The sequence below is a fragment of the Sinocyclocheilus grahami genome, unplaced genomic scaffold (assembly GCF_001515645.1).
Source record: "Sinocyclocheilus grahami isolate Dianchi unplaced genomic scaffold, SAMN03320097.WGS_v1.1 scaffold618.1, whole genome shotgun sequence".
Taxonomy (NCBI): Eukaryota; Metazoa; Chordata; class Actinopteri; order Cypriniformes; family Cyprinidae; genus Sinocyclocheilus; species Sinocyclocheilus grahami.
Window position 1 is genome coordinate 214,027 of NW_015505797.1, and position 12,354 is coordinate 226,380.

The 12,354-nt window shown below is 37.8% G+C and overlaps 1 protein-coding gene across 1 annotated transcript in view; it reads right to left on the reverse strand.

Moving 5' to 3' along the window:
• The window catches only part of LOC107557747 (zinc finger and BTB domain-containing protein 20-like), a 51,952-nt gene that overhangs the window by 14,758 nt on the left and 24,840 nt on the right, over window positions 1–12,354 (reverse strand). The gene's annotated exons all lie outside the window — the stretch shown is intronic.

Below are 12,354 nucleotides of genomic sequence, written 5' to 3' on the forward strand. Positions count from 1 at the left end.
AAGAGTGCTGATATTCCACCAGTAACAGCACTGGGATTTTTCACCGTTTGTATCACTCCGCGTTCTAAACAGGCCCTTAATCTGTGCAGGGGCGGACTTACTGATTTGGGGGCCCTACGCAAATTACAGGTATGGGGCCCCAACACAATAACTATGTGCTCTTTTACGCCTGACCCTTATTTTGCCTTGCTTTATTTACCTCTTCACAACTTAAATAAATACTTAGTCAACCTGATGCTGTTCTAAAGCCACATTATACCTATTTTTTCGGATCACAAAAGAAGACATTATATATATATATACTGTATATATATATATATATATATATATATATAAATGCTTGCACTTGTCCATTTAATGAATTTTAACCTACTTCGATATTTTTACAAAAAGGATTCAAATGTCATAAAATTATCCCATGCAAGTCGTTCCGTATTCCAAGTGTTCTTAAGGGGTTTGCCGAGAACATGTAATCTATTATTAAGTGAAAATCTGTAGCAAAAATGTGTGCTTTTGTATGAGTGTGCAGCGGTTCGTGTGCAGAGGAAAAGCACACAAGCGAGTCATCTTGAAACATCAAGACAAATAAAATCATGACACGAAACGCGAAACTTTCTTTCTCTGAGGTTAATATATATTTATTCTGAGAAAGTCAAATGGGATTATACAGCATAGAAACTGACCAAAAGCTGTCTAAAAGCACTTCAGTTCATCGTGATCTCACGACGTCCCGTTAATCAATGAATCTCTCTGCACCGCACAATCAATCTCTTATTTACATCGTATCTACACGTTATTGTAATGAGAGGATTCGCGAGCTTGCAGAACTCGGCACTGGACAAAAACTCTGCGTTTTGAGCAGTGACTGAATATTTGACGCTCTCCAGAACACAAAAACACACTGGAGCGTTTGCCAGATATGTTTCGCCAATATCAGATGGGCCCCCCTGAATCGCATATAGAGCCATATCGCACTCCTGCTCGTGTAATATTGCCCATATATAACACTGTAAAAACACTAACCCTGCAATCACCTAGAATACCCTAGTAACCACATAGCAACGCTCTAGTGGCGCAGAGGAAAAGCACACAAGCGAGCCATCTTGAAACATCAAGACAAATAAAATCATGACACGAAACGCGAAACTTTCTTTCTCTGAGGTTAATATATATTTATTCTGAGAAAGTCAAACGGGATTATACAGCATAGAAACTGACCAAAAGCTGTCTAAAAGCACTTCAGTTCATCGCGATCTCACGACGTCCCGTTAATCATTGAATCTCTCTGCACCGCACAATCAATCTCTTATTTACATCGTATCTACACGTTATTGTAATGAGAGGATTCACGAGCTTGCAGAACTCGGCACTGGACAAAAACTCTGCGTTTTGAGCAGTGACTGAATATTTGACGCTCTCCAGAACACAAAAACACACTGGAGCGTTTGCCAGATATGTTTCGCCAATATCAGATGGGCCCCCCTGAATCGCATATAGAGCCATATCGCACTCCTGCTCGTGTAATATTGCCCATATATAACACTGTAAAAACACTAACCCTGCAATCACCTAGAATACCCTAGTAACCACATAGCAACGCTCTAGTGGCAAGTGCAATGATGCAGGCATCCAATGACCAATGAAAATCTCATTCTATATTTCAAACTGACCATGAACAAACCTCATTGGTTCCTGCAGAAGCGCAAACTAAGCAAGCACGGTTGAGCTTCCTCTGACCACAGGTGCTTCCTAATCGAAGGCATCTTTTCTAGTCCAGTCCTTTTGAGGCTTCTAGACTCCTTCTGTGCACGGCTCCACAAATGTTTCCCAAACACATTTTGTTGTTCTTAAATTACAGAATGAAATTGGACAAAGCTTAGTCCTGATTCATTTTGCTCCAAATCTTTTTTTTGTGAACCGGAATGCTTCGCGATTAGAGAATGTGAAGGATCCGCTTGATGACTTGAAAATACGCTGAATAAAGAACGTGAAGCGAAGGCTGCGTTCCAAGGACCCTTCAAATTGACACAGCCTTCAACAGTGCTTAATGTGCACATCTTTTGTGTGCTTTATGTATGCGCACTGATAAAAGTTTATGTGAATATAAGCCTAAATTAAATCTGTTCATCATATAAAGGGATCGTGTCTCTTCAGAAGAAAAAGGAAACCGCTCAATTAATATGGATTTCTTTTACAATCTCTTTACAAAGTTTTTGAAGAAACAAGGTTTTGGGTGAATGGATGAACTTTGAAATTGAATTGAAAATTTAAATTAAACTGTACAAACAAGAGATCTGAGTCCACTTTCAGGTCCAAGTACAATGTGAATGCAAAGAGAACTATTAGTTAAAGGAGAAAATGTGTTCCCTAATCTAAATTGTTACTAAATTTGCTTGTGATTGTTTTTATTCAAGACAAAAAAAAAAGTTTTCCACATGGTTTTTTACTAAATCATAATTTATATGTAATAATAAACAATCTTTACCTACATTTTTTTAATGATGAAAATGCAAACTTATTAATGCAAACTTAACGTCTGTATAATAATTTTTATACAGCATACAGTATATCACTATCATGATCACAAAAAACTAAAAAATAAACAGGACAAGGAAAGTATTTATAATCAATTTATCACCTGCCCTGGTCAAAGTTAAAAACCCAATCAAAATATTTGTTTAAATAAAATTTTTTTTAACCAGAATTAATGCAGCACTAAATCAAAACTAGTGACTCAGAAAAGCCTTGGTAAAAGAGACCTCAAAAACTTCCCATCATGTCTCCACATATCACATACGGAGAGCACCAGTTCCCCATCCTTTGCACTTTGTGAATGTACAGTATAAAGAGACGGTTATAACACTGTAACTTCCTGTCTACTGCCATGGAGGAAGGAAGCAGTTCTTATCACAAAGACACATTTGTGGCAAACCTGTGGACACACTTCACCACCAATTATAGGGTCAAACTCTGCTGAAGGAGAAATCATATGCTCACTGGGCCAGGTGTTATTATGAGAGATGATAGAATGGTCAGCCTGCCACACCCATCCTTTCCACACACACACACACACACACACACACACACACACACACACACACACACACACACACACACACACACACACACACACACACGCACACACGCTCACACACACACACATACACACACAAACACGCACACGCACGCACGCACGCTCACACACACAAACACACACACACACACTCTCGCACACGCACGAACGCACGCTCACACACACAAACACACACACACACACGCATGCATACACACACACACACACTCTCGCACTCACACACACACACGCACGCACGCTCACACACACGCTCACACACACACACTCTCACACACGCACACGCACGCACGCACGCTCACACACACGCTCACACACACACACTCTCACACACGCACACGCACGCACGCACGCTCACACACACGCTCACACACACACACTCTCACACACGCACACGCACGCACGCACGCTCACACACACGCTCACACACACACACTCTCACACACGCACACGCACGCACGCACGCTCACACACACGCTCACACACACACACTCTCACACACGCACACGCACGCACGCACGCTCACACACACGCTCACACACACACACTCTCACACACGCACACGCACGCACGCACGCTCACACACACGCTCACACACACACACTCTCACACACGCACACGCACGCACGCACGCTCACACACACGCTCACACACACACACTCTCACACACGCACACGCACGCACGCACGCTCACACACACGCTCACACACACACACTCTCACACACGCACACGCACGCACGCACGCTCACACACACGCTCACACACACACACTCTCACACACGCACACGCACGCACGCACGCTCACACACACAAACACACACACACACACGCACACACACACACACACACACACAAACGCACACACACACACACAAATGCGCACACTCACACACACACGCACGCACGCGTGCACACACACACACTCACACACACTCACGCACACACACACACTCTCCCTCCGAGGTAAAGATAAGTGAGTCTGTTTATTTATTTCACCAAAGAAACAAAAGAAGCATGTTATGATTTCATATGACTCATGTAATTATTGCAAATGTGTCATGTAGGGCTCTGCGATATTGAAGAAAAATGCGATATGCGATACCTTGTTAAAAAATGCGATATTCGGTATGCGATACGATATTGCTTCAAGTGTGTAAAATCTATTTCAATTATATTTTCACATATTTAAAAATTTTAATTATATAACCAATTTGTTTCACGTTCTTTCTTGGAAAATAAAGAATCACTACAACTTCTGAAAGTGACCAGCAGTGATTTAGCAGTACATAAAAAGTAATGTCACAAATCAGAAAATGCATTTTAACATCAGTGTGAACATACAAACCAAAAAAATTAATGACACTAATTTTATATCATTGTAACTTTGCTTTCCATACGCTTTAAGTACTTCTTCATATACCACAGCAAAACTACACTCTAAAAAATGCTGGGTTGTTTCAACCCAACTTTGGGTCAAATATGGACTAACCCAACTTTTGGGTTAAAAATTTAATGTAAAAATTTAACCCAACGGTTGGGTTAGTTCATATTTGACCCAATGTTTGGTTGAAACAACCCAGCATTTTTTAGAGTGTATAGTCTGAGAAAGTTCAAACATGATTAAAGGCAAGGGAAGAAAGAAAAAGAAATACACAATTTACAAGCATAGATAAAATAAACAGTAGTATTCAGGTACAGAAATGTAATAAAGTGTAAAATAACACTGCATAGTGTTCACTGTATGAATTAAATTTAGATTCATCTTTGTTATAGCTGTTTTGTTGTTTGGTTAACATTAGTGACATAATCAGCAGCAGGTATTTATAGGCTGCTGTCCCTTTAAATCCCACTGCACGGATCCAGTATAATGATACACATCTGATTTCTTTCTCAGCTGTTTACATTCATTTAAAACATAACCGACTGCGTTTACGAGAACGATCGTCGAGACGGGTGCTATTGACATAATTCTGTGTGCACGTGTCTGTTCAAACACGAGGAGATGCGAAAGACGAATAAACTCGGTGTTCGTGCACCGTCTGAAACTCGTCTCTGTGTGCTCGCGCTTCAGGTGTGAGTCAGACAGCAAGACGAGACGGCAAAGAGTTGTTTTCTTATTGCACTTAACTCTTTTTAACATCAAGCAATTCTCTGCTATACGCGTCGAACTAAAACTTTGACCTTTTGCAACGTTTTGATTTAAGTAGCCTATTATTAAAATGATTCAGATATCGCACGCCCTTGCGATATGCATATTGCGATATTTTGATAATTTCGATATATCGTGCAGCCCTAGTGTCATGTTTACAATGCAAATACTTCAAATTATGCAAATGTTCTCTATAGGCTACATGGAATACTCACATAACCTACAATATCTTCCAGCATATGCATACTGTATTGAAATATTGTATCCCACAACCTTCTGTGAGGAATATATATCCAAAGTTGGATAAACCGTGATCATTAGAGTAAGAGAATGTGTGTGTGTCTGTGTGTGTCTGTGTGTGTGTGTGTGTGTGTGTCTCTGTGTGTGTGTGTGTGTCTGTGTGTGTCTGTGTGTGTGTGTGTGTGTCTCTGTGTGTGTGTGTGTGTGTGTGTGTGTGTGTCTGTGTGTGTGAATATATATATATATATATGTATATAGTGTTATTAATGTAAAATAATAAATTATTATTCATTTAATCATTATTTCTTACACCAAGGATGCAATTTTATCTTTTCATGTCAAAATAAAAAACAATATCTTTTTAGTCCACAAATCTAAAAACAACGTGTTCACAAATAACTCATTAACAAATAAGACACCAAAAAAGTTGATATTAAACATAAAACACAATACATCGTCACAGATAACTACTTTCCAGAGATGATCAATTCATCTCAAAGCTGTTTTGACTGACTAAATATTATAAATGTTGATATTCAGATGAAATGACAAAAAGAAGAGCATAGCAACTCATCAAATGTGTCAAGATGATATTTTGTGCCATCTGTGATCAAAACTATTGTGAAAAAAATTAAGGGAGGGGGTCATATTGATCTCGATTGTAGAATTTATTTCTGAGATTATAACTGAGCGCCACTTGCTGAATTAAACAAGCAATATATATTTAACACCTGGACACTAGTGTCGAAACGATCATATTTACTAGATGACCAATTAAAGAAATCACGACAGCATGAAATACACTAGTATTCTATTCCGAACACAGGCTTCCATTCTCCACAGCCAACATCATGCACCTTTATATACCACACTCTATCCTAAAGGATTGGCTGACCCAAAAATGAAGATTCTGTCAATATTTACTAACCGTCGTGCTCCAAACCAGTTCTTCCTTTACACACAAAGAGGTAGGATTTTAAAGAGTTGCACTGGCCACTCTTTAACATGCGGCTGCAATGAGTTAAGCTTCAAAGATCATAGGATGATCCATAAAAGTATCACACAATTGGTCCAAATGATTTGGGTGCTATATTCCAAGCAGGGCCTAAAACGAACATTTGCCACACCTGCCAAAATCCGGTGATTTATATAATTACAACACAGTCTTTCGATTGCAATTTGATAATCACGCTATCATGTCCTCAGACATTGTTAGAATTAACCCAAAAAGTTACCGGCCAGAAATACTACTGTCTCATTCCAATAGACCAAACGTGAAATTCACAGAAAATCCTACGTCCTAATTTTTCTGGTTGGTGCTGCAGAAACACTGACGCTGACTTCGAGCGCTTTACAGGCCATGCTCTTTCAACAAGAAGAGCGGAGTATACATGTTGATTTATTTTGAAAGCTTAACCTACGTCCAAAACAAGGAAGAGGACAGGCACAGTGTGACACTGTCAGATCGCAATGTGTCTAAAAGCCCTAAAAACGACACAGTCTTTAGAGATTTGATGACCCTTTACATTCCCTTAACTCCACTGCTTTTCCCTTCCCTCTCTCATCCCCCTTTATGTGCTGAAGTGGTTAGGCTGAGATATTCGATTTAGTCTTTGTCTAGACCCGTGTGTCATTCCCATGTTCTGGCCCTGTGAATGGATCCAGCATCAGTAGGTCACAGTCACTATCCATCGAGTCAAAACAGCAGCTGTGGTGCAATCCTCGCAAACTCTCGTCCCTCGCTCTCTTTCTTATTCGTTCTGTATCCTCAAAAGACAATCATTTTGTCACTGAAAGCAAAAAGCATCTTAGATGCTGACATAATGCGGAACGTGTGATTAAATAGATAGATCTGACTCTGGATGAGCCACCCACAAATTCGCACGCCGATATTCGCACACCTGTGACCACACATCAGTCAAATTCTATATTAATGCAGCAGGTTGCCTTGTTGCTTGGCAACCATAAACAGCCTACCTTATTGCATTCCACCTGCACAATTTTTTAATTGATGTGAAATACACAAAACAGCATAGTTTCATTAAAATAATAAGATTTTTTAAATTTAATTTAACGGATAGTTTTACACAAAATGCTAAATGACTAAATTACACATGTGCAAATAATCATATCAAATGTGACCCTGCAGCACAAAAGCAGTGTTGAGTCGCTGGGGGATATTTGCAGCAATAGCCAACAATACATTGTATGGGTCACAATTATACATTTCTCTTTTATGCCAAAAATCATTAGGATATTAAGTAAAGATCATGTTCCATGAAGATATTTTGTAAATCTCCTACCGTAAATATATCAAAACTTAATGTTTGATTAGTAATATGCATTGCTAAGGACTTCATTTGAACAACTTTAAAGATGATTTTCTCAATATTTAGATTTTTTTGCACCCTCAGATTCCAGATTTTCAAATAGTTGTATCTCGGCCGAATATTGTTCTATCCTAACAAACCATACATCAATGGAAATATGATTTATTCAGCTTCTTTCAGATGATGCATAAATCTCTTTTCTAAAATAATTGACACTTATGACTGGTTTTGTGCTCCAGGCTCACATATGACAAGCAGTGCAGTATATGATGACTTTTTTAGTTAATATAATCACTAACTATTAAAATACTGCAGTAAGCAAGTGTTTCTTTCTAATCAAAGCTATGGTCTGTGTTTACATGCATCATTCAGATGACATTTTAGCTTTTTTTCCATCTCATGCCACGAGCATTTTTAATAAGGAAGTGTACCTTTTTAAACATTTAAAAAAGCATGTATTTGCTACTTGCTATAGTTGGTTACAGGTGGCATTATGTGGAGTAAAAATTCTCATTAAAGAGTGTTTTATTGTACATATGTTGTATATTGCCATATTTGTGAAAGTTTATTTTTGAGCCATCATATGCACTAAATCAAGCTAATAGACCTTGATTTTGATTTACTTCACATACTTCACATTTTGTTTTTTCCCATGGAACCCAAAATAAGTCATTTTTAAGTACATTCACACATGCTCTTTTCCATATAACGACAAAACGAAAAGTTTTACCAGAGGTGGTTACAGTAGTTTTTAATATATAATAAAATACATAATTTATACAATACAATAAAAAACATGATTTATGAAAGTTTAAGAGTTATCTGTTTTTGCAAACAAACTCTTCATATAAAACCTATATAGCTTTAGAAGACTTTGCATATGTATATATATATGGCCATTTGGACTCTTTTATGACACACGTTGTGTTTTGTCACAGTCATGGTATCAAGTAAATAATTCCATTTTTATTTATGGATTATCTATTTTTTAATGCTTAGGAGCACCCCTTAAACACATGGTCTTGAATGGTGCACTTCATATACAGGTGTTTTTAAGTACTACTGTATGCACTTGTGTCAAAATGAGGCTAAGGATAAAGATAGGGTTAAGGTTAGGGACAGGTTTGGTGGTTTAGTTAGGTTTAAGGGTGGGTTAAGAGGTAGAGATAGGGTCAACAGTGTAATTACAGAAATTAGATGTAACTACAGAAATTAATTACAGATGTAATCAAATGCAGGTAAGTACAATGTATGTACACAATAGGTACACTGTATAAAAATGAATTTAAATGTTAGTACATACAGTAGTAGTTAAAGACACTTAATGTATTGCATTGCTTAATCAATCTTTTAAAAAGCTCTTCATGTTATTCTAATGGATGGCTTATGATTGAACTGTGACAAACAGCTCAGGAAAAATAATTTCCAACAACATACAAATTACAAAATGAATCTGTTGCCAGGGAGAAATCCGACATGGTATATGACAATCTGTGTGCAGTCATTTTAGGTGTCTTTGTTTTCTTTTAATATTTCGGTGTCCTTATAAAAGGTTGATATTTGTTGAAAAGGTTGATGTTTGTTTCTTCAAATACTGGTTTTATTTACCCATGCATATTTTCCATTGTATTCGCACGCCTCTAGGAGACAGCACAGATGCATGCAATTAAAAAAAATAATAATTTTCTTCAGAGATGCAACACTGAATTTCACAGATAACCTTTCCACAAACAATGCAGTCTTTGAATTCGCAATTTTTCATGTGCCCATAAGACATCTTTCATATCTTTTCATATATATGTATATATATGAGCATAAATACAAATGGTTAAAATGGAAAAAAAATAATAATCATGATGGAAGGCTTTACAATGAGTGTGTCTGTGTGGAGAGTAACCAGTAACCGTCAACACATGCCAGGTGCCAAACCTCCCCCTTACTCACCAAACCCGCTCGCCAATCAGCCTAAACGACAACTAGAATGCATTATATACTCGTGTGAATGTAAGAGCGAGAAAACATGATTAAGATCCAATCTCAGACAATGTTTTTTGTTGTTGTTGCTATTTTCCTTATTAGAATTCTAAAGAATTTAAAACCTGTATAACTTGTCTTTAATCTATTTTTAAATTAATGGGCAATGTTTGTCATAACAATGCTTTGCTTCTCATTGTACTTATGCTTTTATGAATATTTTCTGTATATGCTATAACTTATGGCATACTACATTTGTCAATATGTGCAAAAGAGCACACCGTATTACACAACTTGTATCAACTTGATCTTCCTTCTTCAGTGTGACAAATGAATCACAAGTAATATGAATCACTGTTTTTACACTTTTTTTGTTTTGTAGGATGTTTTAACATAGTTATGTGACAAGCAGCGCTACATACAACAATTTCAAATGTATCCGTGTAAGGTCCATAGTTTACGTAAGCACATGCATGCAAACTCACATTTGTTGCATTTCGAAATGTCAGACCGCAGTTTAAGATGCAAAGCAAGTATGTTGCATTCACTATAGCTGACATTATCACACCCTTGAGACTGTGCATTTGTTACAATCACAGCAATGTACGAGCGCACAGTATGCAAAAAACTATTAAAATCTGTCCCTGCGTTGACAATGACACAATGACACATCTCGCAACAGCAAAACTATTCATAATCAACACAAATTCTACTATATCTTCCTGCAACACTGGACTAAAGGAAATGAATAAACGTGACCACTAAAAAAAGTCCTCAATAGATCAAATCTCCACTGACCTTGGTCTTTATGACTGTCTTTGCATCACCAAACCTCACAGATTTATCTTATTACGGTGCACTTGTTTATTAATGTGATGCACAATGCATACTCAGACATACAGTATCAGCCACTCATTCTCCTGAGTTCTGATCAACAAGGTTGTTATCTCCGATTGAAGTAGTAGCCTATGCTTTACTGGAGTTTGTGCCCTTGCATTACAACCACAAAAGTTATCCTCCCCATATTGCTGCAATGGCACAGGCATTGTGTAAGATAACATTACAAAATGCCATAATTCAGATATACCTCACTTTAACCCTTCATGTATTGATATGTCATCACACTAAAGCTTAATATACTACCAGAAATCAAGATAAATAAATAAATGAGGGTTAATTTGTCATCCATTATACTGTCTTGCAATGCCATGAATGGACTGTTGTATATATCAACATGTTTTGGTGCAACGAATGGCTATGACTTGTTATGACTAGACATTTAATACAAGTTACAACACTGCTGAACCGAAAAAAATCTCAACGTATAAAAATAAGCAGATGACTAATTTTATGGTATGCAATGGCAGTGGTTTTCGACTGTTTGGTCACGACCCAAAAATGTGTTGTCGGTTTATTCCGATTCCGGGAAAATGAAAACGATGCCTTACAGCAGTGGTTTTAAAATGCAACGATCCTTAGTACTGAGCATAGTTCGGATAGCAAAATAAACAGACGTTTACAACACTTCTTGTTGTTGGTGTTAAGGGCTATGCATCCATTCTGACTGTGGTGCAAATTTGATCTGCTACTAGGAAGAAGCTAGACATTTGAGGCAGATGCCAACACACGGTGATTGTGTAAACCATAAACGAAACGCTGCAGGGTAAATGAAAATACGCCCAAGACTGCATTACATTATTACTACGATTCAATACAAGTGAAGTATTTGTGACATAATGCAAAACAAAACAAAGGCATTTAAGAAAAATGTGAATGGGGCCAAATTTTGGAGCATTTAAAAGCAGAAATGTGCAGCTTATAATTTAATAAAGTAATCGACATGTGTTGATTGAGCTTAGCTTGGAGTAAACCCAGAATATTTCTTTAAATATGGGTTCACTTGAAGCAAAAATAAATATGGACAAACCAAACTTATTCTTTTGTATGGTGCACAAATTTACTATTTAGTCTATGTCAAATTAATAACTTTGCAAATCATTGGCCGGTGCAGTTTATGGTAATATTAAAGGGGTCCTATTATGCTTTTTCACTTTTTCAACTTTAGTTAGTCTGTAATGTTGCTGTTTGAGCATAAAAAAGATCAGCAAAGCTACAAAGTTCAACGTCCACTTCAAAAGGAGATCTTTTATTTAACAGAAATCACTTTTCAAAAACTACAACGAACAACTGATAATCTAAACAACTTTTCCGGGATTTGTGATATCACAAATATCGACGAATGGGACGAGACCTGGTTGAGCTGCACTAGAGAAGGTAACAAGTGTTATCACTGTGTCGGAGACACGCTAGCTTTCCCAAGGCAGACGAACTTAGAATGGTTACAATCATCCGGGTTTAAATCGCACTCAAATTGATTTGATTTTGACACAATATTTACACTGAAGCTCGTAGGCGGCTATAGTAAGGGGCATCACATTTCCCGACCAGGCGCCGAGTGCTGCCAATCACAACACACACTGTTCCAGCTAACCGATCACAGCACACACTGGCCCAGCTAACCGAGCACACACTGGCCCAGCCAACCGATCACAGCACACACTGGCCCAGC